The 26,311-nt window shown below is 37.6% G+C and overlaps 1 long non-coding RNA gene across 1 annotated transcript in view; it reads right to left on the minus strand.

The window, feature by feature from the left end:
* Window positions 1–237: 237 nt before the first annotated feature.
* Window positions 238–26,311, minus strand: part of LOC121026048 (uncharacterized) — a 552,687-nt gene continuing 526,613 nt past the window's right edge. Inside the window, exon 4 of the long non-coding RNA XR_005788241.1 lies at window positions 238–409. This is a non-coding gene — a long non-coding RNA (uncharacterized LOC121026048). The remainder of the gene's footprint in view (window positions 410–26,311) is intronic.

The following is a 26,311-nucleotide window of genomic DNA, read 5'->3' on the forward strand; positions in this document are numbered from 1 at the left end:
CCAGAGATGCTTGGGCAACAACCTGTGGTAGAAGAGAAGGAAAAACCTCCAAAAAATAAAAAGTCCTATTAAAAGTTTCTGATTTAAGAAATACGAGTTACATGGTGTGGGATAGCTAATTAGTTCTCACAATGAAAGACCTCATTCCATTCTATATCACATCTGAGGTTACCACACACGGCACTGAAAGAATTCTTAAAACTTCAAAGATAGATTGTTTTACTTCCTTACCTTTGGCACCCTGGTAGGACTCCACAGAGAGCTGACAGTTTACTTTCTCAGAGGCAGGTGTACTCCATGATCACTTGCATAGTCGAAGTAATTATCAAGGACTTTGAACAGGGCCAGCAACCACTCCCTTTCTGCTTGTTTCAGGTGAGGAAGACCTCTTGCCTGGGTGACAGTAGATCTGGGGGAACAAAAGTAAGAGTAATCTTAGCCTTCCTTATTTTACCAACTATCTTTTGAGTACCTGATAAGTTTCAGGTGTTGTGCAGGACATTGGGGATCAAATGGTAAAGACATGGATCGGTCATGAGACCTTGCACCTGGTATACATGTAGTGGCTTGGCCTCTTACACACACACCCAAAATGACAATACCTTAATTTAAGGAAACCAATAGCATCCATCTTCCTAAAACCAGATTCCTCCAAGGCCAGAACTGACATTCCTGCATTCCCTCTAGCAAAATCAAAACAGGTGACCTTCCATTTGGGTTATCTTTGAGCACTTCTGGGAAACTAAGAACCTTTGCAAAAGCTAGAACTTATTGTTCTACAGCCCCAATTGGGAAGGCAAGAAGGGATAGAGGAGGGAAAAAGAGAGAGCAAAGAAAGAACTGCATACACTAAAACTCACAGATACAGCAGATTCAAAATCATTCATTCATTCAGCAAATATATGCTGGGATCTCATTTTACACCAGGCACTGTCCTAAACAAAAGTGAACAAAATAGACAAAATCTCTGCCTTTGTGGAGTTTGCATTCTACTTGGGGAGAAGTAGAAAATATTAAGATACATAGCTAAAATATTTAGTTTGGGCCTAAGAAAATAAAGAAAGAGAGACAGGAAGTGTCAAAAAGAGGGAGGTGCAATTTTCGGTATGTATTCAGGAAAATCGTCAATGAAGAAATGCTATTTCAGTCAAGAATGGAAGGGAGGGAGGCAGTGTGTGGAAGTCATATGAATAGCTGGGACTAAAACATTCTAGGTAACTGAATGGAACAAGTGCAAAAGCTCAGAGGCAGGGGCGTGCCTGCCATTTTCAAGGGATACTGAGCCAACATAACTACGTTAGAATGACAGAAGGTAAGAGCAATAGCTGGCTGAGTCAGGTAATGAAAATCTAGACAATGTAGGGCCTTTTATACACCCTTACTCTGAGAGAAGTAGGAGCTATTGGATTTGAGGAGTGCCATGATCTGAGTGAGGTTTTAAAGGATTATTCTGTTAAGGGTGGCAAGGCTAATGCAAATGAGTATACTAGAAACACATGACAAGAAAAACAACAAAAAGGCAAAAATACTTCTTCATTAAAAAGTGTCTTTTGGGCTTGCTCTAGAGAATTGTAAAATTCTGACATTAGATACAGATCTTTGATGGCCACAGAATGCTACTCTAGATTCCTAAGAGACATAAAAACTAATGATCAATGAACTCAAAACTGCTGGAATCTGGACCCATGGATAGCCTTTCCCAAGAAGCTACATCATCTTGTACCTCAGACTTAATTTGCTCCATCAGCATGTGATGAGGCACAACTTTAATAGGGTGTGACAACTGACAAGAGAATTAAATTGATGCAAATTAAAACTTTAACAGTAACATTATATGGAGCTTAAAATCCTTTGCACTTTTGACACTGAACTTAGACTAGCTGCTAAAAACCACTAGAATAAAGGATCCTTACATAACTGCTGGCCAAGGACAATCCATTGTCTTGATAAAAAAAAATACAGAAATTCTTTCTATTGGTTAGAGACAGAGTTGATGAGCTGAGGACAGAAGCTATTGTATCTCGTTAATCAAAGCACTGGATACATTTGAAAATTAGGATTCGTTACTAGGGAAGATAGCAATTCTGAGTGAATCAGGAAGACAGTACAGGGATAGAAGATGGGGAGAACAGGATTCAGCAACTACTAGGACTGCTGTGTCCCAGGCACTTACAATGGTTTATCATCAAAACATTCCATGATACATATGTATCCATGTAAAAAGGATGTGTGTCTGTCTAATTTCTACGTCCGACTCATTGTCATTTTTTCCTGAGATTTTAATTATTTTATTATTAGAGGTTTGAACACAATCTATAAATAAGGTAGCTCCATGGAGTTGTCTCAGTGGTTGAGAAAAGCAGAGAGGAAAAGTTAAAAATGTAAATGATACATATAGATCAAGTTATGGTCACATGACATCACGGTACACTACATAAGCGATGATTCTACAGTAATTCAAATACAAAAATGTGGTGGAAAAGAATATGTATCGCCATATGTGGCAGTATAAGTATGCAGAATTCCAAATTACTTCCTCCACCTCAGCAGTTACAATCACATTGTTAAGTATTTTAAGACTGAGATTTCACCTTGGTATATGTCTACCACAGCACTTCACCAGTTACAAGTGTTGTAACTAGTTACAGAATTTAGTTTAATTAAAAAAACTTAAATAAAAACTCATTTTCAGTTCATCATAATATATTTAAGCCATTTTCTTCTTTATCTGGAAAACAGTATTGGTTCTATTTTAAAATTTAGAACACTCAGCTATATTTTCAAAGACTTCATAACCTGTCTTGCCATTTTATCCTCTTTATACTGCCTGACCATCATCACCTCTATTACATATGCAGCCTGCTCCTATATGCAACTTTTGGGCCAAACAGAAGCCAAACTTTGGTTTGCTGTGACAAAACCATATATTTGTAGCGCTCCTCAGTATTCAGATGTTTGCACAGCTTCACTCCTGCATCTGAGCCTTTACTCTACAATGTAGAGTCTACATGTTCCTCCCCTAGAAAGTTAAAATGAAAACAAACCAAACCTGACAATGGCAAGTGCTGACAAGGATGTGGGACAACTAGAACTGTCTAGATGCAGACCAATGAGAATTCTCACACTTTGCTGAGAGGAAGACAAAACGGGACAACCTCTTTAGAAAACAGTTTGGCACCTTCGTATAAAGTTAAACATACATTCACTATATGGCCCAGGGATCCCACTCTTAAGCATTTAATCAGAAAAAGAAAACATGTCTACCCAAATATTTGTCTACAGACATTTACAGCAGTTTTATTCATAAATGCAAAATATGGGAAACAACTCAAATGTCTATCAGCTAGTGACAGACAATTCGTATGATGGGATAATACTCAGCACAAAAGGAATGAATGACTGGTACACAACAATATGAGCAGATCTCAAACATTTTAACTCAAAATACACAAGGCTACGTAAGTATGATTCCACGTACATGCCATTTTGGTAAAGGTAAAGCTATAAGGACAGAAGTCAGATCAGTGGTTGCCTCGGGCTGTGGGCAGGAGGAGTAAACTGAGTACAAAAAAAGAGAACTTCTACGGACTGATGGAACTAGTCCAACCTGGGTTCAGTGGTGCTTACACAACTAGATATGCCTGTCCAAATTCACTGAACTGTATATCTAAAAAGGCTGTGTTTTACTGTGTATAAATTATACCTCAATAAACCTAACTTTAAAAAGATGATAGTGCTGAGGAAAATTCTATCTATCCCTAAACCTTTATGAATTTCCTCTGAATTTTTACACTTTCATGAGTCTATTTCTTGAGTACCTAATTGATGCATGGTTTCATTCAATGTCCATGCTTCAGTGATCAGACATAATTTTCCTCCATTAATTTTCCTTTCATGGTAGGACCCTGAACCGTTTTTTGAAATTTCTTTCCAGGAGACAATTTAGGAATTTACATATTCACTTCCCTGCTAAGTTCTAAATTCAGAGTTTACTGGGCGTCTGCTTTTCTAGTCTTTATCTCAGCATTAAATTCAATGGCTTAGGTCTTAAAACTCCCTAACTCTCATATATCTTGAAGCCTTGCTTCAGGAAGGCATTCTTTAACCATGGCTCGAGATAATAAAGTGCTTTTAGCATTTCAGTTATTAAAATACATGGGTTGGAGACAATTTAAAACACATTTTGCTAATATTGAAAATTCTACTTTATATTTAATAATCCAAATTCAATGATATTGTTGCTGTTGGAAAATTACAAGTGAACCCGAGGACCCCAGATCTGTCAATTCTCCCTTCACTGATGAAGTCTAAATGACAATTATAGGCAGACGGGTTTACAATGTGTCACATCTCCTTTAAAACAGAGCACCATTAACAAGGGCATTACTACAAAAATAAAGGAGACAATCTCATCATGGTGCACTGAAAGTATCCGCATTCCACCCATGTTATAGTTCAGGATTAAAAAACCTTGGCAACGACATCATCCCCTTGCAAACCTAAACCTCATTTACCAAGTGGTTAGAGTGACAAAGTAGAAAGGACAGAATCTGTGGTTCATTTGCTCTGTCAACAGATCTGGGTCTCTATGTAAAGTCTGCAAAATTAAAAGCACAATTAAAGTAGATGTTTAAAGAGTAATGGTGCATGCCATATCTCTGAGATGCCACATAAAACCAAGGCCCTTGGGAACGCTGAGTTGTTAAGTAAGGAGTATTGATTTAAACTGCTTAACAGTAACAAGAGTACACATTACTTTTGCCTCAAACATGGTTTTTAAATAAAAAGTCACAATGACCTGCCATTAGGTACATTTGTTCCAAAAATGTAAATATTAAATATCAGCAATATCCAGAGCATAACCATGAATATAATATGTCTTTCAGAAAACAAACATTTCCAAAAACTTGGTGACATATTTTTTTAAAGTTATGATTTTGCTTCTAATTTATTAAATGCCAGTGCTGCTTCTGAGACTCCTAAAAAGAACTATCAATGACTCTAAGACTTTTTTCTCAAAATTAAACATGCCATAAACAAGTAAATAGTACATTTTTATTGAGAATACTTAATCCACATGCCATAATTAGAAAATAAGGAGTAGCAAAAAAAAAAGAATTTCTAATTCCACATTTAATCATTTTTTTACTCATTAAATGCTTCCTATGTGACAGGCAGTGTTTTAGACACTGTAGATTGGGCAGCAAACAAAATCTACAAAATTTTCAGTCCTCCTGGAATTTACAGCAACCTTTAAAATTTTTCTGTCTAGTCTTCAAAACTTGATATATATGTATATATAACACACACATACATACACATAGATGAAAGCAGAGTATTATTCTAAAGATATCTGTAACTTGCTTCTTAATATTAGATAACAGTGTGATCTTTTAAAATAAATTTTTGTTGTTGTTGTGGCAAAGATACAACATGAGATCTACCCTCTAAACAGATTTGTAAGTGTACAACATGTCATCAGCTCTGGCACTCTAGCATGCCACGTGTCTCCAGAACTTATTCATCTTGCATCACTAAAGCTCTATACTCATCGATTAGCAACTTCTTTTCTTACCACGAAATATACATTGACACCTTTATTTTCAATGCCTTCATTCTATATCATTGTATGGGTTTTTGGAAATTATTTAACAATCACTCTTTGTTGGACATTTAGGTTGTTGCCTTCTTTTGCATTGTAAATGGTGCTTTGGTAATAGGTAAGCATGGCTATCATAGCATGTGTTGTAATCATATACATATATTTACACACTTATCCAATTTTTTATCATGATAAATTCCCAGAAGGGGAATTTTTGTTTCCTAGGCATTAACAATTTTAAGGATTGCATGACTTTTGTCTATGATTGATTGTTTTTCTAAAATAGAAAAAAGGAAAGCCAAGTATAGCAGATGTGCTTTGTTCAAGGTGTGAGAACAAGGATACAGATGTCTAGAGTAGCATTTATCCTCTGAGGTTGCCATGATGATGCCAGTGTTCGAGAATAGGAGCATAGTGATCAAAAGGGCAGATCAGGAATGAAAAACAGTGGTTTTGAGATCCTTTGCCACAAGAATAATCAGGCTTTAAAACAAAAGACTAAAATTAATTGAGATAAATTGAATATTTCAATGTATACTTGAGAGAAAATTTCATTATACTTCCTTCCACTCCAAATCATGTCCTTGAATTCTTCTTTGCAGTAATATCAGGGAAGCATCCCAGATTTTAAAGGTAGTTTTTCCTATAATCATTCTTGAAATACCTATAAACCATCTTATTAATAAGAAGTAATTATACAACATAATTAGAATCACAAAGAAAATACCATGACATGAGCTTTTGAGAGTCAGAGTATCTGATTTTCTGAGTATCTGTGGAACGTATAGAATAAAATTTGGTTGCTCTAATATAATGTCTTAGTCTGCCTACAAGATGTAGTCTCATTATATATGATTTTTAAAAGCCAAACTGATCAATCTCTTTTTTTGCTCAGTTTTGTACCTCCTCATATACAAACTTCTGTATGTCATTTAAAGGAAAATAAGTCACTAAGCATATAAAATTAACAAACAGAAGGTTTATGGTAAGGAACTAAGGATATGCCAGAGTTGAAAGGCAGATTTGTGAAAAGTATGATTTCACATGACAGCTAAAAATACTTACAATTGAATAGGTTTCTTTCCAATTACAGGTTTGTAGCAAGAGATCAGCTACAGTCAATGATAACATGAATAATAAATTATTCCACCTATTTTAATTCCACATGATAAAATGGAAACATGAAAATTCCAATGATCCTTGAATTGAGCTTGATGTTTCTTTCAGGCTGCTCAACATTCCCCAACTCCTCACCAGGGTCACACTAGTGAAGACAGTGAATTCTTGCTCACATAGAACTGCAGATTTCCTATTTCCCTACTTTCTAGCATCATTTGTTCTAAACCCAGTGGATTCATGTTGAAACCTGTAGATTTTGAAACATGTAGCTCCTCATAACATCTAAAACCCAGTTTATGCTCAAATTGTGTGTGTGTGTGTGTGAGAGAGAGAGAGAGTGAGAGAGAGAGGGAAGGAATGTTCACAGGTGGTGCTGTGTCCTTTACTGAATCACCTGGGAGGCCATTTAAGTGATGTTTAATATTGGTAAGCAGGTTGAGGTTTCACAAGCCAGATCAATTTATTATAAAGTTTCCCATCGTGCATCTAACAGTTACAGCATCCATTGATTTTGATCTGTGTCCGTTATTACAAAAAAATGCTGACAAGTAGTGACCTTAATTTTTCACTTAAAAAAAAAAAAGCATTTATTAGCTAGAGTTCTTGAATAAAGAAGAACTTTCATCATTTCTTCTCTTGTCTTGAATTATATTAACATAAAAGGCAGCACAAATTATTGATTCTCATTGTTAAGGAATACTGAGTGAATGTAGTAAGTTCCAAAGGTGACCAATATGTTTATTTATTGCTAGTATAAGTATAAAGTCATAGAATTTTTGTGTTTGATGAGATATTACAAACTATTACACTGATTTGTTATTTTGGCACTCAAATTTTCCCATCTTAGGGTGTGTTCCGTTGATATATTCTCTTAGTGTTTTATTTATTATTTATTTACAGGCATTTTAAATTTATTTATTTATTTATATTTTATTTTATTTTATTTATTTATTTTTTTAGAGTAGACTCCATGCCCAGCGTGGGGCTTGAACTCATGACCTGACATTACAAGTCGCATGCTCTACCAACTGACCCAGCCAGGCGCCGCAGTGTTTTAAATTTAAATTTAAGACTGCCAGCCTTTTTATCTATAACTTCTTTAATTTTCTGAATATTTTTTCATATGTTGAAAATCTTGTTACCTAAATGACATTAACATACTTACTATTTGTTTTATCCCACTACTGTTATATAACATGGTTTCAATAGAACAATTCAGAAATTATTATCAATAAGACTTCTGAATGCAGTTTAAGATTTATTTGTAATTATTTTTTTCAATCTAGAAATGTAGAGTCAAAAAACTGTCTTTTAAAGTCATTTGAAAACACTGTTCTTGTCAGGATTTTACCACCAAATTGATACATATTTAAATTCTTTTGTTTTAGTTTTAGTTTTTTTGTTGTTGTTGTTTAGAGATTGCATTCTTTCTTCCTGACTTTATTTTATAATCGTGAAAATGATTTATATGCTTCCAAGATCCAAATTATACAGCAAGTTACTTTCAGAGAGATCTAACCACTGATTATGACCCCTTTCCATCTTCCCTCCATGCCACGTACACAGCCATTACAGAGCATGAGCAGGGGAGAGGGGCAGAGGGAGAGAGAGGATCTCAAGCAGGCTCCATGCTCAGCACAGAGCCCAATGAGGGGCTCGATCCCATGACCCTGGAATCACAACCTGAGTCAAAATCAAGAGTCAGACACTCAAGTGACTGAACCACCCAGACGCCCCATATACAGCCATTTTTTTTAAGTTTTTCTTGGGGCGCCAGCTCAGATCATGATCTCTGTCAGTGAGTCCGAGCCCCGCGTCGGGCTCTGTGCTGACAGCTCGGGGCCTGGAGCCTGCTTCAGATTCTGTGTCTCCCTCTCTCTCTGCCCCTCCCCTGCTCACACTTTGTCTTTCTCTCTCTCTCAAAAATAAACAAACATGAAAGAAAGAAAGAAAGAAAAAGAAAGAAAGAAAAAGAAAGAAAGAAAGAAAGAAAGAAAGAAAGAAAGAAAAAGGTTTTGCTTATTTTTCTACTGTTTCTTTTAAAATCTATATATAACCCAAATCCAATCTTGGGCTATCACACTCAGTGCTGCGGTCAATTTCAGGCATACATTAGTTCATATTTTTGTGCCTGTGTATCTTTGGAAGAGATTCATACCTGAGTGGAATCACTGGTCCAAAGCTAAAAAAATAAATAAAGTTGTTGGATAGTGTCAACCTTACTTCCATAGGAACAGTATCATTATCAGCAATAATATGTCGGAGTCCTTGTTTCCACATAGTATGAAAACAGACTACCCTGGATTTTGTGAAGCAGGGAGTGATAAGCAAATTTTCAGTACAGTTTTAGTTACATCTCTGTTATTTTGATTGCACTTGGTAACTTTTCACAAAGTTAAGGGTCATTTGCATTTTTTCTCTCTTATCTTTTGCTATTAAAAAAAAACTAGACAATGTTTGCCACTCAATTTTCAGAAACTCTTTAAATCTTAAAAGGTGTAATTTGTGGTGTCACTTGCACATAGTTTCCTTGGTTTGTACTTGGCTTGTGGTATTTTATTTCTGCTGTTCAACAGCTACACACACACACACACACACACACACACACACACACATACACACACACATAAAATATCAAACCTAACAGTCTTTCTTTTAATTGCTTCTGTAATTTTAATCATCGGAAATATCACAGGTCAGGTTCCCCGGGAAGCCAATTCTGAGATGGAAACTGCAGTGCTAGATTTTATTGAGGAATCTATCTTAGCTCAGGCTGCTTAACAAAATACTGGATGGACTTAAACAATAGACTAGGTGGCTTAAACAGCACACACATTTCTCACAGTTCCAGAAAACGGGAAATCCAAGATCAAGGTGACACCACATTTGGTTGTACAGGAGAGCCCACTTTGTGGCTTTGTGGTTGTGGCTCTCTAAACTCACCTGACATCTTTGTGTGCATGCAGAGAGAAAACTCTGGCCTATCTTCTTCTTATAAGGACACTAGTACCATTATGGGGGTTCCATGCCCATCTAAATGACGTCATCTAAACTTATTTTTCAGAGACCCACTTTCTAAAACTATCATATTGGAGGTTAAGGCTTCCACATATAAATTACAGGGGTAACACAAAGTTTCAGTCCATAACAGAATCCTTGGGACTAACAGCTATAAATCATAGGACTCTCAATGTTAAGGGCATAAGCTCTTTATCCCTGAAGAGGATCTGGGTGGCACACCAAAGCAATTACCAGGGGAAATTCTCTCCACTCCAAGAAATTTTTAAAAAGGGAATAAACAACATAGTTAATAAGGGATTCACCTATGGCTTCTTATACAATCTGAACGTTTTATTTGGTACATCAGACCTCTCATCCATTTGAAATGGTGTGAGAAATTGAGCCAATGGTGTATTTTTATATTTTTTCACTTGTGCCAGGAATAAATAGTAACATATATTAATACACAGATATTTTTTTTAGGGCTGAGATATTTTTTTTCTAAATACACTTTATAGCTAACTTGTCTAACTCTAGAAAAAAACTGTACTTCTATTTGAATTTCTTTAGATTCATTGCCTTTAGATTGCCTTTTAAAATAATTCTTCATAATTCTGCAGAATATGTACATGATTTCCAAGTCAAATCTACAAAATAAGAAGTACAGCCAGCTTCTACCATGTCTATTTCCTCCTATAAATATTTAGACACGTACTTTGAGAGAGAAGATAGAACTGTCAATTAAGGGGAAAAATTTTGACCTCAGAGGTAAAAGTTGAAACTTTGTAGGCAACTTGTGGATCAAGAACTGGAAAAATTCATATCAGGAAAAGAGAGTAATTATGATGGAATATTTTTTTATGAAACATGAGAAAAGAGTGTGTAAGAGGGAATGGTCATCAATGCCATGCTAGCAGAAAATCTTAGTAAAAGTTGACAGAGGTAAAGCTATTGGATTTCACGTTAATGAGGCTTTTAAAAAATTTTCAGAAAGAACATTTTCTTGAAGGAGCAAAACAAAATTTTAAAAAGTATTAAGGGATGTGGCACGCCTGGGTGACTCAGTCAGTTGACTTTGGCTCAGGTCATGATCTCGCTGTCTATGAGTTCAAGCCCCATGTTGGGCTCTGTGCTGACAGCTCGGAGCCTGTTTCAGATTCTGTGTCTCCCTCTCTCGCTGCCCCTCCCCCCTTCATGTTCTGTCTCTGTCAAAAATAAATAGACATTTAAAAAAATTTAAAAAGTAATAAGGGATTGACTGGAAAGGAAATGGAGAAAGCACATCCCAAAACCTTGGGATGCTGGTCGTTTGAAAGAGAAGAACAAGGGGTGCCTGGGCGGCTCAGTTGACTAAGTGTCTGACTCTGGATTGCAGCTCAGCTCATGATCTCACAGTTCATGAGTTCAAGCCCTACATCAGGCTCTGTGCTGACAGCACAGAACCTGCTTGGAATTCTCTCTTTCCCTCTCTCTCTCTCTCTTTGTCCCTCCCTTGTGTGCATGCTCTCAAAAATAAATAAACATCTTTTTAAAAAAGAACAAGAGACACACAGGGCAGTTACTAGCTTCAGAAATATAATGAAACATAGATCCTTTATTTCTCCAATAAGGAAAATCTTAAAGAAGAAGCTATCAAAAGGAGAATCTGAAAAAGAAATATATAAAATGCTGGAACAAATCTCTTGAGTCAGGAAAAGATAAAGTCAAGAACAGCCAAAAACTCCGCCTCCATGTATAGAGACCAGGCCTCCAAACGATAATGGTGAGACATTCCACTTATTCCAAGGAAGCACATAATAAATCCAGTCTATGGACTTTTCCATACCAAAGTTGAACCCTTCTACAGACACTGATCTTATTTCTCACTCAGTGAGATCCCTAGAAACCCAAAAAATTCTGTATCAGTCTTAGGACCCCTACAGAAACGAAATCAATCCAGTTTACTGCTAATATTTATTCTGAGGGGTGCCTGGGTGGCTCAGTTGCTTAAGAATCCAACTATTGATTTTTGCTCAGGTAATAATCTCACAGGTCATGAGATCATATTGGGCTCTGTGCTGAAGGCATGAGGCCTGCTTGAGATTCTCTGTCTCCCTCTCTCTCTGCCCCTACCCACTCACATTCATTCTCTCTCTCTCTCTCTCTCTCTCTCTCTCTCTCTCTCTCTCAAAAATAAATATTAAAAAAATATTTAGGGGCACCTGGGTGGCTCAGTCAATTGGGCATGAGACTTCAGCTCAGGTCATGATCTCACAGTTCGTGGGTTTGAGCCCCGCATCAACTCTGTGCAGACAGCTCAGGGCCTGGAGCCTGCTTCAGATTCTTTGTCTTCCTCTCTCTCTCTCTGCCCCTACCCCTGCTCATGCTCTCTCTCTCTCTCTCTCCCAAAATAAATAAACATTAAAAAAATTTTAAAAATATATTTATTTGGAGTAGACTGGTACACAACCCATGCTTCCTAGTCTATTCCCAATACACTGAAAAGTGGCTGCATCTGATTCTTTTGGGAGCCTTAACATCTGCTCAACTTGTGACGTTCATATCTTTGTTATCCTTGGTCATTTCACAGGTTGTGCAACAGGTACATCATCCAAATTCTTTCACAATCATTTCTATATTGCTCTCTATAGGCCTACCTTGACCATACTGCCACATTTCTTCCTCTTCAACCTTCCTACTATGTCCTCTAAGAACTCCTATTTCATGGTACACTGTCTTATATCCTCAACCCCTTCATCACATGTTCTTCCTACCTCCTAGCCCTTATCTGTATTCATCATTGCTATTTCTAAACCATTACTCTTTTTCTGTTTCTGACAACTGTTCTTTTGAGGCATGTGCTGTCCCACCAAATCTGTCATTCATTAACATCTCATCTTGTGTCAACTTCTCAGCTTGGTTTGTCAGTCACTTGACAGGGTCAGGAAGGAAAAAGGTACATACGCCAAGCGTATTGTTGAGGCTGAGCATGGAGTACTACCTAGAGGGCAGAATTAGAGCAGACACAGGGAAGGTGGATTGAGGAGAAAGGCAGAATGTGTGAGTCACATAAAATACTTGAATAATGGATAAGGTATGTTGTATGTTGGAGCTGGCTCCTACTAATTCATAAGATCCAGCTGTTAAATTTTTAGCAACTTTGTAAGCCATTATACCAGTAGTTTGAAATGGGCTATTATGGAGATATTGATACCGTGGCAATTTGCAAATGCTACTTATCAAGACTCTCTTTTCCCTCCTGACAGCCAATTCTTCTTCTTTTTTTTTCTGAGAGAGAGAGAGACAGAGCATGAACGAGAGTGAGCATGTGTGCACATGCACACGTAAGTGAGCGGGGGAGGAGCAGAGGGAGAGGGAGAGAGAGAATCTTAGGCAGGCTCCATGCCCAGAACAGAGTCTGACATGGGGCTCTATCTCATGAACTGTGAGATCATGAAATGAGCCTAAATCAAGTATCAGACACTTAACTGACTGACCCACCCAGGCACCGCATGACATCCAGTCCTTAAATGTTTACCAGTACATGGTAGGGAAGAAGAGGAAATACAACGAGTGGATAGAAGGTCAGCAAAGTTGAAGAGGAATTTTACCTAATTCAAACTTATGCCTAGGACAATATCATCTTAAAAGCTAAGGCCAAGAAATAAAAATAAGCAAAAGTTAAATGGTAGATCCCAGAGTTGCAAGATTAAAGATAGATTCCAAAGAAAAATACTGGAAAAATATTCTTCTTTTAGCTAAACAGATAGTTTTCACATTTATTGATGAGACTGAATCCCAAATGTAAGAAAATAGATGGAAATGATATTAGCATGTGGTCCTCTATCACTGGACACTCTCAAGTTGAACTCCGTCTACAGTGCTTGTTTATTCTGTGTGTAATTAGGCTACTGAATATAACTTTGGTCTTCAAAAACTTAGATGGATCAAAAACCTAGAAAGCAACAAGAATAATAAGAATATGGAGGATACATGGCTCTTGGGAGTATCTATACAGTGAAAAAATAAAGGGTGGAGTTTGCATCCTGTCTCCCCTTATCCACTAAATAATATCGTGCAAGTCACGTAACCTCTCTGAATCCTTTTTCTAAGCTATAATATGGGCATGGAGATACCTATCTCTTAGAGTAGCTATAAAAATTTCTAATATAATGTAGTTTATAGTGTCAAGTCTAGTGCTTTGTTCGTAGTAGACACTAAAATATTTTATTCCCATTTCAGCTACACTTGTAAACTTTTCTTTTCCATGAGGTAAGGCTAAATACATATTCTTGAGTAAGATAAAAGATAATGAAGCTAGAAGACCTAATTGTGTAAGGGAGCTTCTTAGTACTTCTCTTTGTTGTTACACCATTGGAAACCTCTCATCCAGGGGTGACAGACTTTGTGTAAAAGACCAGAGAGTATGTATTTCTGGCTTTTCAGTCCATATAGTCTCTGCCCCATCTGCTCAAGCCTCCTGTTGTAGTAAAAAAGCAGCCAGAGGCAATTCATAAACAAGTATGTGCGTGACAGTGTTCTAATATGAATTTATGAGCACTGGAATTTAATTTCAAATAATTTTTACATATCTTGAAATATTCTTTTGATTTTTTTTCAACCAGTTAAAACATCACATTTCTTCTTAGCTCACAGATCATACAAAAACATCTGGAAGGCTAGGTTTTGCCTGCAGGCTATGGTTGGCTGACACCCGCTACTATACTTCAGGAACAAACTAGGACAAGTCAATGGTTTTGAAACATATTTTTAAACCTTGGAATCCTTTGTTCAAAAAAATCTTGCATGACAACCACTTGTTACCAGAGTTTCTGTAAAGATAGGAATCTATCATCTCCCGCCACTCCCTCCAGAACCTACCTTTTCGCCAACACAACACTTACATGCACGTACACACAACCTCCTAAGATTTTATGAGACACTTTTTGGAAACCTTACAATGAAACATCAAAAAGAAATACTGACAACTTTGCATTATTTGATCCCCTTTAAAACAAACAAGGTACAAATGTGGAAAAGGCAGAGAACAATAATTAAAACAGTCCTCCACAGGACCTTCAAATGTTTTTCTACATTGGACCTCTGATTCATGCTTTCAGACACACCTCCCAACTGAATCCTTCTCTTACCTGATGAGAATCTCCATAACTTGAACACTGTAGATTACCTGTCATGTCTGCATGATGGTTTGATCCTTTCTCTTTTCTTGGCTATACTGGTCTCTGTTATTGGGATTTGGACTCTGCTTTGGTCCCAGGTACATGACACATGCAGTTCTCAGGCACTGTGCTAGCCCAGATCCCTGACCATAGTAGCCAGATCTGAGTTATGAAAAAGTCCATCTAGTCTCATCAATTCACTGGGAAGGATATGTATCAAAGCAAAATCCCTACGCAGACATCCATGGAGAGTTATCAAATGTCAGTTTACATTAATAAAGGATGTAAAAAAGGAAACACATTTAGTTAACCCTGCTATGTGCCAAGTGCTGTGCTAACTATTCATTCTAAATTTTTTCATGTTTTTATTTTATATTTGAGAGAGAGCAAGAGCGAGAGTGAGAGTGAGAAACAGACAGTGCATGAGCAGGGGAGGGGCAGAGAGAGATGGAGACAGAATCTGAAGCAGGCTCCAGGCTCTGAGTGGTCGGCATAGGTCCCGGGGCTCGAACTCATGAGCTGTGAGATCATGACCTGAGCCAAAGTCTGACGCTTAACTGACTGAGCCATCCAGTTGCCCCATATGCATTCATTCTAGAATTAAGAAAAAAGTGACAAGCATTTTCACAAATGGCATGAAGGTAATCCAATCTTAAGAAAGAAGCTAAACTAAGTGGTTTTTCTACGTCCTTCCCTTTCAGGTGGAATATTATGAGTTCCTTCTTACAGAGAGCTCTGTAGACACATTTCTGAGCGGTGAGAGATACTTGGAGAAGTAGGTCAAAGAAAAAACTATTCTGAAAAGCCACTAAAGGCTTCCAATGGCATCTGGGAAAAGCAGACTACCTTTGGAACAGAAACAGATACAGACATTGAAAAGAAAAACACACATATGTTGCAAAGCTCATCCTCCAGCACTAATGCCAGACGACAGACGAATAGACTTTCTTGTGCCTGTAATCGGAACTGCAAGGTTGGGACCTATTATAATGGGGCAATTCAAGATGCTACCTTCTGATTTGAAAACAAACAAACCAACAAAACAAAAAGAAACAAAACGCTTGGCTTGAATTTTAATTTGAGAGCAGTTATGTTAAAACGTATCCATAATCTCAGATAATATGCGTTAAGTGAAAGAAAATGACTGAGCAATTACATTCAGAGCTGGTTTTTAGCTCCTGCATAAATTAAAAGAAATCTTTTTCAAGGCAATATTTGAAAGTCAGTACTTCTAATATCTTTCATTACCATCTACCTGTCAGGACTGAAAAAAAGGAGCTACAAATTGAGACTTCAGAAAAACTAAACGGCCTGCATTTATTAATTAACCATCATGTGTTTACTTACCTAGGACTTGTAGATCTACTCTCCAACTTTCCCCACTCTGGGGAAAGACTTACAGACTGCATTAAATGACTTTCTTTGCCCGATTTCAGCTGGGTGCAACCGATAGAAAGAACCTACTGGAAATCAGTGAGAAGGAATATAAGGTGAAGGTATGTAGTTCCCTAGCTCCTTCTTTGTTTGGAAAAATTAAGAAGGGCTCCATTTCTCTATTGAAATCTACCACTCTTGTGTGCCAGTAACCATTCTCTGCCCTCGGATCTTTAGGCAAAGCGGTGGTAATTGTTCCCCCTGGCTGATAGTTCCGGGGTACTTTATTGTGCCTTGTTAGTTTCCTTTACTCATGCTTGCACATTTGCAGGTAGCCCCTTCATTAAGCTCCCTTCAATTCTCCCACTAGAGCATACTATCTATTTGCTGTGCTAACCCTGAATAATTATGCCCCTATTTTTTTTTTTTTTCACTCTCACGGACTAAACAAGAAGAGTCTTATTCACTGTTTCCAACCAACACTGTATATGGATATCCTTTACTGTATAACTGTTGCAGGAAGTATTAGAGAGTGAAAAGGGCCATCCAGGGGGCCAATGGAGAACTTCAAACATTGCATTTCTCAATAGTTCAGGGGTATATTACCATCAGTTGTATATCTTGCATGTGTATTATATACTTTGTGTATATAAAATAATTTATCATAAAAATGCAAAGGAAGCCACAAAATTACTTATAGCAAGAAAAGTTTCATTTTGTCATGTACATATGCATGGAAAAGTTTCTAAAAGGAATTAGAAGAAGATAATAATGGTTTAATTAGATTATGAGATTATGGGTAATTATTTTCTTATAGTTTTCAAATTTTCTATATTAAATAGACTCTTTCTCCTAAAAAACTAACCAGTGTTAAATAGCAAATACTTGGAAAATCAGGAATAGCTTCCATCATGTTACAGAGCAGTTACTGTCCTGAATCGTTTCACTGATAAATGGATCCACTCCAAAGAGGAAACCTCAAATTAGAGTTCAGACACGTGACTAAAAAACAAAAACAAGAAAATGCTTCATGAGCCAGTGAGGGTGTCACCTCTGGCAACAATTATGTCAGAGGAGAAGGATTTCAGGAGACCATGAGAATATGAACTTGCTTATAAAGCTGCCAAAGGTGACCTTAATTGTCCAGTCATGTTCTGTTCAGAACCATTATTGGGCTTTAGTTGCTATGAACAGTAGCGGTGTGATACAGACATGTTTAAAGGGATAGTGTCGGTTCATTTTCATCTGCTGTCTCTCCTTTGGGCTGTTATTAAGATTTCATGGAGTTTGGAAAATGCCCTGTCCCCTGAGACCTTGAAAAATGAGGGGCACGTACAAAGACTTTGATGTTCAATGTCAGGGAGGACGATTTACGCGGCTGTGCTGCAGCCCAGCAACACCAAGATCTGTTATTAAGATGACATTTAATAACAAACATGCCAATTATTGGGCTTGTATTAACTGTATCAGTGAAGTATGCACAATCAAAGTCACAGATGTATCGAGAATGGTGTTGGTAATATCACACTGATTAAATAAAGAAGGTCTTGCCAGCATTATTCCTTATAACACAATAGCCCATTTTGATATTCACATTTTTTAAATGAAATTTAGTTTTTCAATTTTAAAAAAATTTCTTTGGAGTAAAACATTAGATACTTATGTTGTAGTAAGGCAGCATGATTTTATAACCTGTGGTCTCCCTATCATAACCCTTCCCTGGTATCTCTGAAACAAGAAGACTATGCAGAGGTCCTTGGTTAGCTTGACCTCTTCTATCCACCAGCATGCACATGTCTGATCTTTCTCTAACTCTTCATACCTCCTATTGTTTGTACTAAAGATAGTAATATGTGAGAAGTCCAGTCATTAGTGTTTCTCTGATGGTTTTGGCTACAATATAAAAAAGAAACAAAAACCTGGTCCATTAGCTAAACTCAATTAAAATTTCCCCATATATATCATGGCATGAGACAATGTGAAGCATGCTAGGATAATTATTGGTGGACTTATTGCAATTAATTTTGAATAGGGAACCAAGAAGCATTTTATAATAGGCTGCATATAGAGTTTCATAAAATCACAGACTATTTGTTTTGGAAATGGTCTTAAAGATCAGGTAATCCAACCATTCATCCAGTGCTTTAAATCCTTTCTATATTTTTACCACGTATTAATCTCTATGTCATCCTTGAACTGTTCCAGGAAAAGAGAAGATTTATCAAAGCAACCCATTTGAAATAGGAGGCATTAATTTCCATATACATATGCATATACAAATATTACTGTGAACATGTTTATTACTTACTTTAAACTCAGTATGGCATATGTTAATAGGAAAGGGAGAAGAAAAAAATCCTTCCTTGGTTTTCTCACATACATATTTTTTAAGTAAATTTAACAGGTACTGGAGGACTCTAAGCTTTCCTCTTCTAACACACAAAATGAAATAATTAAATTACGGCAAATACCCTAGTTTCTAGGGAACATGCAAAGATCTAAAATAATACCTTACATGAAAAATTATTTTCATCTTTTAAATTTATTTTTACCACTTATGTTTTGACCAAGCAAGTCTAGTCAGACAGGTATAGAGACCTCTGCCAAGATTATATTGTAAACAAGGGGATAGGGTTTGAGAAAGACACACTGGAAAACTCAATCCTCAAAAAGCTGTGTTGTATAGAAAATCAAGATAGGCACCAGAGAATCACTATCAGCTGTTAAGAGTTACCAGGACAATTCTGTTTCTTGTGTCCAAGAAAGTTTCACAGAGAAGTGATTTTAGGAATCTTTTGACTCTGGTTACAAAATGTGTTTGGTGTTAAAATACCTCACTACCCGGGGCGCCTGGGTGGCGCAGTCGGTTAAGCGTCCGACTTCAGCCAGGTCACGATCTCGCAGTCCCTGAGTTCGAGCCCCGCGTCAGGCTCTGGGCTGATGGCTCAGAGCCTGGAGCCTGTTTCCGATTCTGTGTCTCCCTCTCTCTCTCTGCCCCTCCCCCGTTCATGCTCTGTCTCTCTCTGTCCCAAAAATAAATAAACGTTAAAAAAATAAAATAAAATAAAATACCTCACTACCCTAACAATACCCCCATTAGAGAGGCATGACTTGGAGGTTTAAAGGTCTCTTAGTTTTCAAGATCTCCTGGCACCAAGCCCTCAACACAGACTCATTACAATGTAGAGCCTGAATGAAGAGGTGATGGGTCTGGAGTGAGATAGGGAACAGGCTTTTGGCAGATAGCAGGGATTTCAGAGGCTAGAGGATACAGAGAGAGGAAGAGGGAGATGAACTACAGATAAACTTTACTCTCTGCTCAGCCTCCCCAGAGCTAGCCCATCTCATGAACATTACCTTGTATATTCTTACCTTTGGTTTATTTTAGAAGTCTTCTTATAGACCTACCAAAGGCCAGACAGAAGATTGTCAAGTACTTTGCTTGAACCAACTGTATGGAACTAACAATCTTTTCCAGGAATCAAATCTCAGTGCTTAAATCTAAGGCACTATCTATGCAAAACCTATAGCCAAACACAAATAGTCGTAAGAGCTCTTTCTTGTTTAGCATTATGCTGGGCACATATCAGGTGCTTTATAAATGTACTTTACTGAGAATAGCTGAAGAGCGTTTCTAATGATAAAGACAATTCCATGGTGAGTCATTTATCCAGCTACTTTCCAGTTCGAGGAACTAAATAAGTCATTAAGACTGAATCAACTTCTCTATATACTTTCACTTTCTAAATTGGCAAAAGAATCTCAGATAAAGAACAGACTTCAAAATGACTACATTAAAAGACACAAACTATTTATTTTATGATTATGAATATTGTAAATAAAGTATCCATCTAAAAGCTGAAAGACTCATGTCACTTAAGTGCTTGGGATAATCAAAGGAAAGTGGGTTCAGTTACTAAAAATGGAGAGGCAGGGAGAGGAAACCAAAAAAAAAAAAAAAACTTACTTGATAAAGTGCTGCAATATCCTAATGAAAATATGTAGCCTTTTCTAGGTTATAAAATTTTAAGTGAATTCACACTTGCAAGCACAAAGAAATAAGCAAAATAAGTACCAGGTAGTCTATATTGACCAGAAGGGAAAGCATTAAAAATCCACTGGAATGAGTTGGTCTTTGCCTTTATCATTGTCTCATACTGGGCTTTCCCAAAATCAGAGTCTGAGACAAAGGCCACCTTGCCATTGAAGGTTAAGTGCTACTATTGGCCTCTGGCATTCCACAATTCACCCCTTTCCCCTTTGGTATCAACTCTATAGACCTAGGGTCCACAGGATACTACTGAGCCCCTCAAAGATGTCATTGCTTATTGCTGGGATATTTCTTATTGCCTTAGTGTGGAGACTGTGCTATGGCCCTTCTGGGGAACGTGGTCAAGTGTTCAATGGTCTCAAGAAATAAATCCTTTCCAACATTCCACCTCCCTCAGTCTTCTGTTCCCTTCCTCACTATCATGCTCAGGTATTCTTGTATCACTACTCATTTACTGAAAGCTGTTATTGTGTCACAGCTTCAAAAAGCCATTTCAAAGTATGCAAAATAAATGGCAGGGCCATGAGCAAACTTCAGGTGTCCTTGTCAATATTTTGAACCCAAAACCACAGGTGACTGCTTATAGGTCAACGATTTCCTGGTCCAATATCTTCCTTATTCACTCCCACATTAGTTTCCCTGTTCCCTGCCAGTCCTGGTTCTACAATTCATTCAGGTTGTAAACTACTTGGTCACACAAAAGGGACTATGCTTTGGTTGGGCTATGACCTGTCCTTGGGTCCCAGTCTTCAGATACAAGGGTGGCGGGCACATTTTGGAAAACAGACATACGTTACATGCAGGTTACCTGCCTCAGATAAGGTCTTTCTAGCATATCCAAGCAAGAGAAGTTTCTCTCTCCCAGCAAAGAGCATGGAGCTAATCATACCAGTTGGAAAGGTTTAGTGGAACGTGCAGTTCAATATCCTCAGGCTGATCCATCAATATGTGCCCATCCAAGTATCACAGTCACATTCATTTCCTCTCAGAGTTCTGACTTTTTTATATAGGAGATCTGTCAAGGCTGTGCTTTAAAACTTTGTGGTATCTCTGCCATCTTTAAAATTAGGTCTTGGGTCTAATTTCCAACATGGCCTTCTTAGAAGCTGCAGGAGGTAAATGTTCTCCTTACTTGCTTCCACAGAGACCCTCTGACTTTCAATGTTTCTTGAGTTGGTAGTTGGCTGACCTGACCCCGCCATTTTTTTTTTGCATATTTCTGAAGTAATTACATTAGTTATTCACCTTCACCATACTATATAATTATCATTTGCCCCCATACTTTTCCTGTGATACTACTATCACATTACCCAATATTTCACCTTTCACCTGCACCTTGCACAAAACCACTAGAGGTCAAAGTCTTAGTAATTAGTGATGCTTCGAGAAGCAATCTGGATATTATACCTACTCCACTATGGCACCAACTCTTTTAGCCTACTTCCCCTATAAACAGAATATGAAAGACTTAACTGCAAATAGTTTATTTAGAAATGTGAGCCCATGGAGCAGCGGTTAAGTGACAGGTGGGTGTCCCTCTCTTGGAAAGAAAGGAAAGCCACTACAGGGATGTATTATTAACCTGACCACTCGTGGGGTGACTATAACTGGATCCCAATGGACCTTCTGAGAAACCTTACAAAAGTCATCTCAGAACATAGGGGAAGGAAGGAGAAGTAAGATAAAAACAGAGAGGGAGGCAAACCATTAGAGACTTTTAAAAACAGAGAATAAACGGAGGGTTGAGGGGGGGTGGATGAGAGGCAGTGTGGGTTAAATGGGTAACAAGCATTAAAGATGGCACTTTTCAGGATGAACACTGGGTGTCATAGATAAGACATGAATCACTGGGTTCTACTCTGGAAGCCAAGACTACACTGTATGTTAACTAACTTGAAAATTAAACAAACAAACAAACAAATAAATAAGAAAGGAGAAGAAAATTATCCACTGGCTCCTGTCTCCCATTGCTGAAGGTGGTTCCATTGGTCAATGCTTTCTGGGTTGTGCACACGTGAGCGTTGAGTAGTTTCCTGCAGTTGACTCTCATTTGCTGTGGTGTCACAGAAACCCCAGAATGGGAAGGCACCTGAGGCAAGGCACAGTTGGGTTACATCCGTGAGATTGTTGGAAGACTCTGCTGAACTGGTCATTACAGCAGTAACTGGGGTAAGTGGTGGGTAGAGAGGATATGAGGTGTGTGTAAGAGGGGTCTAATAGAATTTTTGGCCACAGTGAGCATTTATTGCAGTAAGCACTGGGGATATATTAAGTTCTACAAATCTGTATAAGATTTATGTGTGTGTGTGTATATATATATACATACATGTATGAATCCATGTTTGTATGAGCAAGGTCATTCATTTTTCTGGAGTGGCCAAATATTATTCATGGATAGAACAATCATTTGATTGTTCAAAAACTTGTATTGTTTTGTCAACATGTAAAAATGGTCTTACTGAATATGGTTTTGGCATTAGTGCCACAATTCACATTCTTGAAAAAGCAACCATACGATAAGATGCCCTTGAAATTACTAACAGGATGACATTGAGGACAATGTGTTGTTTGTGCTGTAACATTTCCTTTATAATCTCAAGAGAAAGATATCTCTTAATGCTCATACCAGTAAAATATGGGCTTTTCCTGGACCCAACCTTTAAAAAATATCAAACTACAAATCTTGCAAATAATGCTGCTTTCTTTGCTTTGGCCACTGGGAAGCATGGAGCCCAATCTCCAACTTCTAGTGAATTAGTGGCATTTTATAATAGGCATTTCTGTACACTAGTTGTATCTTCTAGTTTCATTTTATTGGTCTACTCATGTCTCTTCCCCTTGATCTGGTTATCAATTTATATTTTATTTTATGGCTAATAACAAGTCACTTCACATTCTTATTCATACTGAGATGAGTATAAATTCATCTGATTAGAAACAATTTACGTAGACATATACTAAATGCACTACATTGTAAATATTTTGTATTAAATGGCAGATAAGCTTATTTAGCATGAATGATACGACAGAGGTGGTGGAGTATAACCATGTACATGGACAGCTTTACACTGAGGACCAAGAAGTCTCTGAAGTCATTATTCAACAAAGTATACACTTACTATTTAAAAAAGTGACAGAAATGAGCTGCCTGGGTGGCTCAGTGGGTTAAGCATCCAACTTTGGCTCAGGTCATGATCTCAGGGTTCATGGGTTTAAGCCCCACATCAGGCTCTGAGCTGACAGTGTGAAGCCTGGGATTCTCTCTCTCCCTCTCTCTCTCTGCCCCTGTCCCACTTGCTCGCTCCCTCTCTCTTGCGCTCTCTCAAAGTAAGTAAATAAACTTTAAAAAAGAAATAAATGACAGAATTGGTAAAATTAGCAATATGGCATTAGACTTGCATTTTCTTACATTGTTTCCAGTCACAATAAAGTCTCAAAAGAAACTAGAAACACTGGTTTTACTCTACATTTCTCATTTACTGCCTATTTGGGTCAGAGAATTTATCTGTACTTAAAATAAGCATATCTATTAACAATACTAATACTGAGGCTACAGTCTAAGTTTATTTAATTTGCTAATTGAAGCGATTCCATCTAAAACTCAAATGCATAATCCTGGCATATAAGAGGATTAAGCATATATCAAACAAAAACTTATTTTAAAACCCCTGTGAAATGAATATGATAGCAAATATATAATCGCTTAATGTACAAATATGAAATGTTATTAGAAGGGTTTGCCCAGAAATGACAAGGTCTACTGAAATACTATCTTGCAACCAGTTAGACTATCTTGAAGTTTAAGAAACTATGGATGAGGCAAAGAAACACGAAAAATAAGGATTATGAATTAAGAAAGTGGACGGTAGAAAATAATGCACATATATTATCTGAATACCAGAGCGCTTTGGAGATTTAAAATCCTGAACTATCTTACACGACAACGAAAAGCATTCCCATTTTTATAGAGTAATTTCACAAAATCTAACTGTGCTTATTGCAAGCTAGGGGTTACCTCCCAGGAGAAATGATAAACTCAGTGTAGCAATTAATCAGAGTGATGAATATGAAATTACAACGGCACTGCTGGGAAGAATTCAGGGGAGGGTGGACAAAGTCCTTTTGGTAGCTGCCTGCCTAACCAATGGTATCAAATAATGGGGAAGTCCAATACAAACTCATCCCATAGCCCAATGGTGAAACCACTTCCCAGCTGTTCACATATATGTGAACATACTGGACCAGGCCAGAATACACTAAGAGTTAAGATAGTGATGTGTCTACGTCTTTGGAAGAAATATTAAAAGAAAATTACCAGTGAGTCTGATATGGGGGTCTCTAATCCACAATAGGTTAAACAGGGAATCTTGCCCTTTCCTAGATAAATATGATTAAGTTAACAATTTTAACCATCTGGAGCAGTGGTGAGGGAGAGAAATTTATAAAAAGTAATAAATAATATCTTTTCAAATGGATCCAGCAGCCATTCTGAAAGAGGTGGGTTGCGGTGGCAGGGGTGGGGGGCAAAATTCTGGTAGCCCAAGAATAACTTATGCAACTGCTCCATTCTTGATTGGTTTAGCTTGCTTACAGAAATCACATCAAAAGTTTATGGAGCACTTACCTATTTGCTAAGAGATGCTTTCCCAGGGGTGGAGTTTGCTCATTTAATTATCACAACACCTCAGTGAAGTAGGTACAATTATGATTAACTTTTTATGGGTGAGCAAACAATGGCTTAGACTGGTTAAGTGCATGTACCATTTATAGGACCAGTGAGAGAGTGGTGGAATTGGAATTAAAGCATGGATTTGTCCCCAGAGCCCAAATGTTTAACCACTTATGTGGTGATGTATGTGGCTACTGCCTCTGAAACCATACTTGAATCAATCCTCTGGGGAGTTCTATTCCTGTTCCTTGAAAAGTCGTGGTCATATACTAGTCATTCAATTCTAGAGCAGAAGTTTCTATACTATTCTAAAGGAAGAAGGCATGATTTATAATTTTATGCATGGGAGGCATTTTAGTACTGAGTTTCTAGGATAATACCTATTTCTCTTCTTTCCCTCCTCCCCCATTCTTCCTTGAACCTGAAAAGTCCTCTTTTAGATCAGGAAAGGGCCCTAGGAGTTGTCTTATCTGACATTCTCATTATTTAAAAATGATAAAACCAGCCCCAAAGAGGTTAAATGATTTAGAGGTGATGAGTAGGGGTCCCCAGGGTGTGGAATCCCCAACTAGCACTTTGTCCTATGATGTTAGATGTTAGAGGATCTTCCGTCTCTGCCCCATGTGTTTCCAGCCACCTGAAGCAGGAAATGTACTCTACAAATCATGTTTTTCAGTCTCAGTAAAGGGAGGTTTACCACGAGCATTTGGACAGCTCTCATGTTATAACAGAAACAATGAAAGAGGCTTTACTGAGCTTCTCTGTTGCAACCACAGGCTAACTGTGACACTGGACACAAACAACCCTGAAACCAATCTCAATTTTCTATTTGAACTAAAAGGAAGAAAGCAAACACATCAACGTGTCAGGCTGCAGATTTAACTTGGAGAAGAAATAAAAAGCCAGACAGAAATAGAAAAGAAGGAACATAGGAAATATAAAGGAAAATACCAACTGTATAAATTAGATTAACACTGGGCCTCCTAGTCATTTTTAGGTCTCATATTTCTGACACATCAGACAGTTTTCCTGTCTCCATTTCCTTTTGCTTCTCTACAGCCCTTATTTCTAACACCAATTGTAAAGGTAACCTATAAACTGATTACTAACTGACACAAGATTAACTAAAAAGGGCAGTTACACACACACGTGCACACACATACATATACACACACTTGTACCTCTACACTGTATACAAACTCATGTTGACATTTAAACACATCAGAGGCCTATTATTCAAATACATAATCTGTCTCGCAGTGTTTCTCAGGGTGCCGCTAGCATTTGGAGTGAAACAATTATTCCTTGAATAGACTATCCCATTAAATGCATGATTC

Source organism: Herpailurus yagouaroundi, unplaced genomic scaffold (genome assembly GCF_014898765.1).
Source record: "Herpailurus yagouaroundi ecotype Mexico unplaced genomic scaffold, PumYag 67793, whole genome shotgun sequence".
In the NCBI taxonomy this organism is placed as follows: domain Eukaryota; kingdom Metazoa; phylum Chordata; class Mammalia; order Carnivora; family Felidae; genus Herpailurus; species Herpailurus yagouaroundi.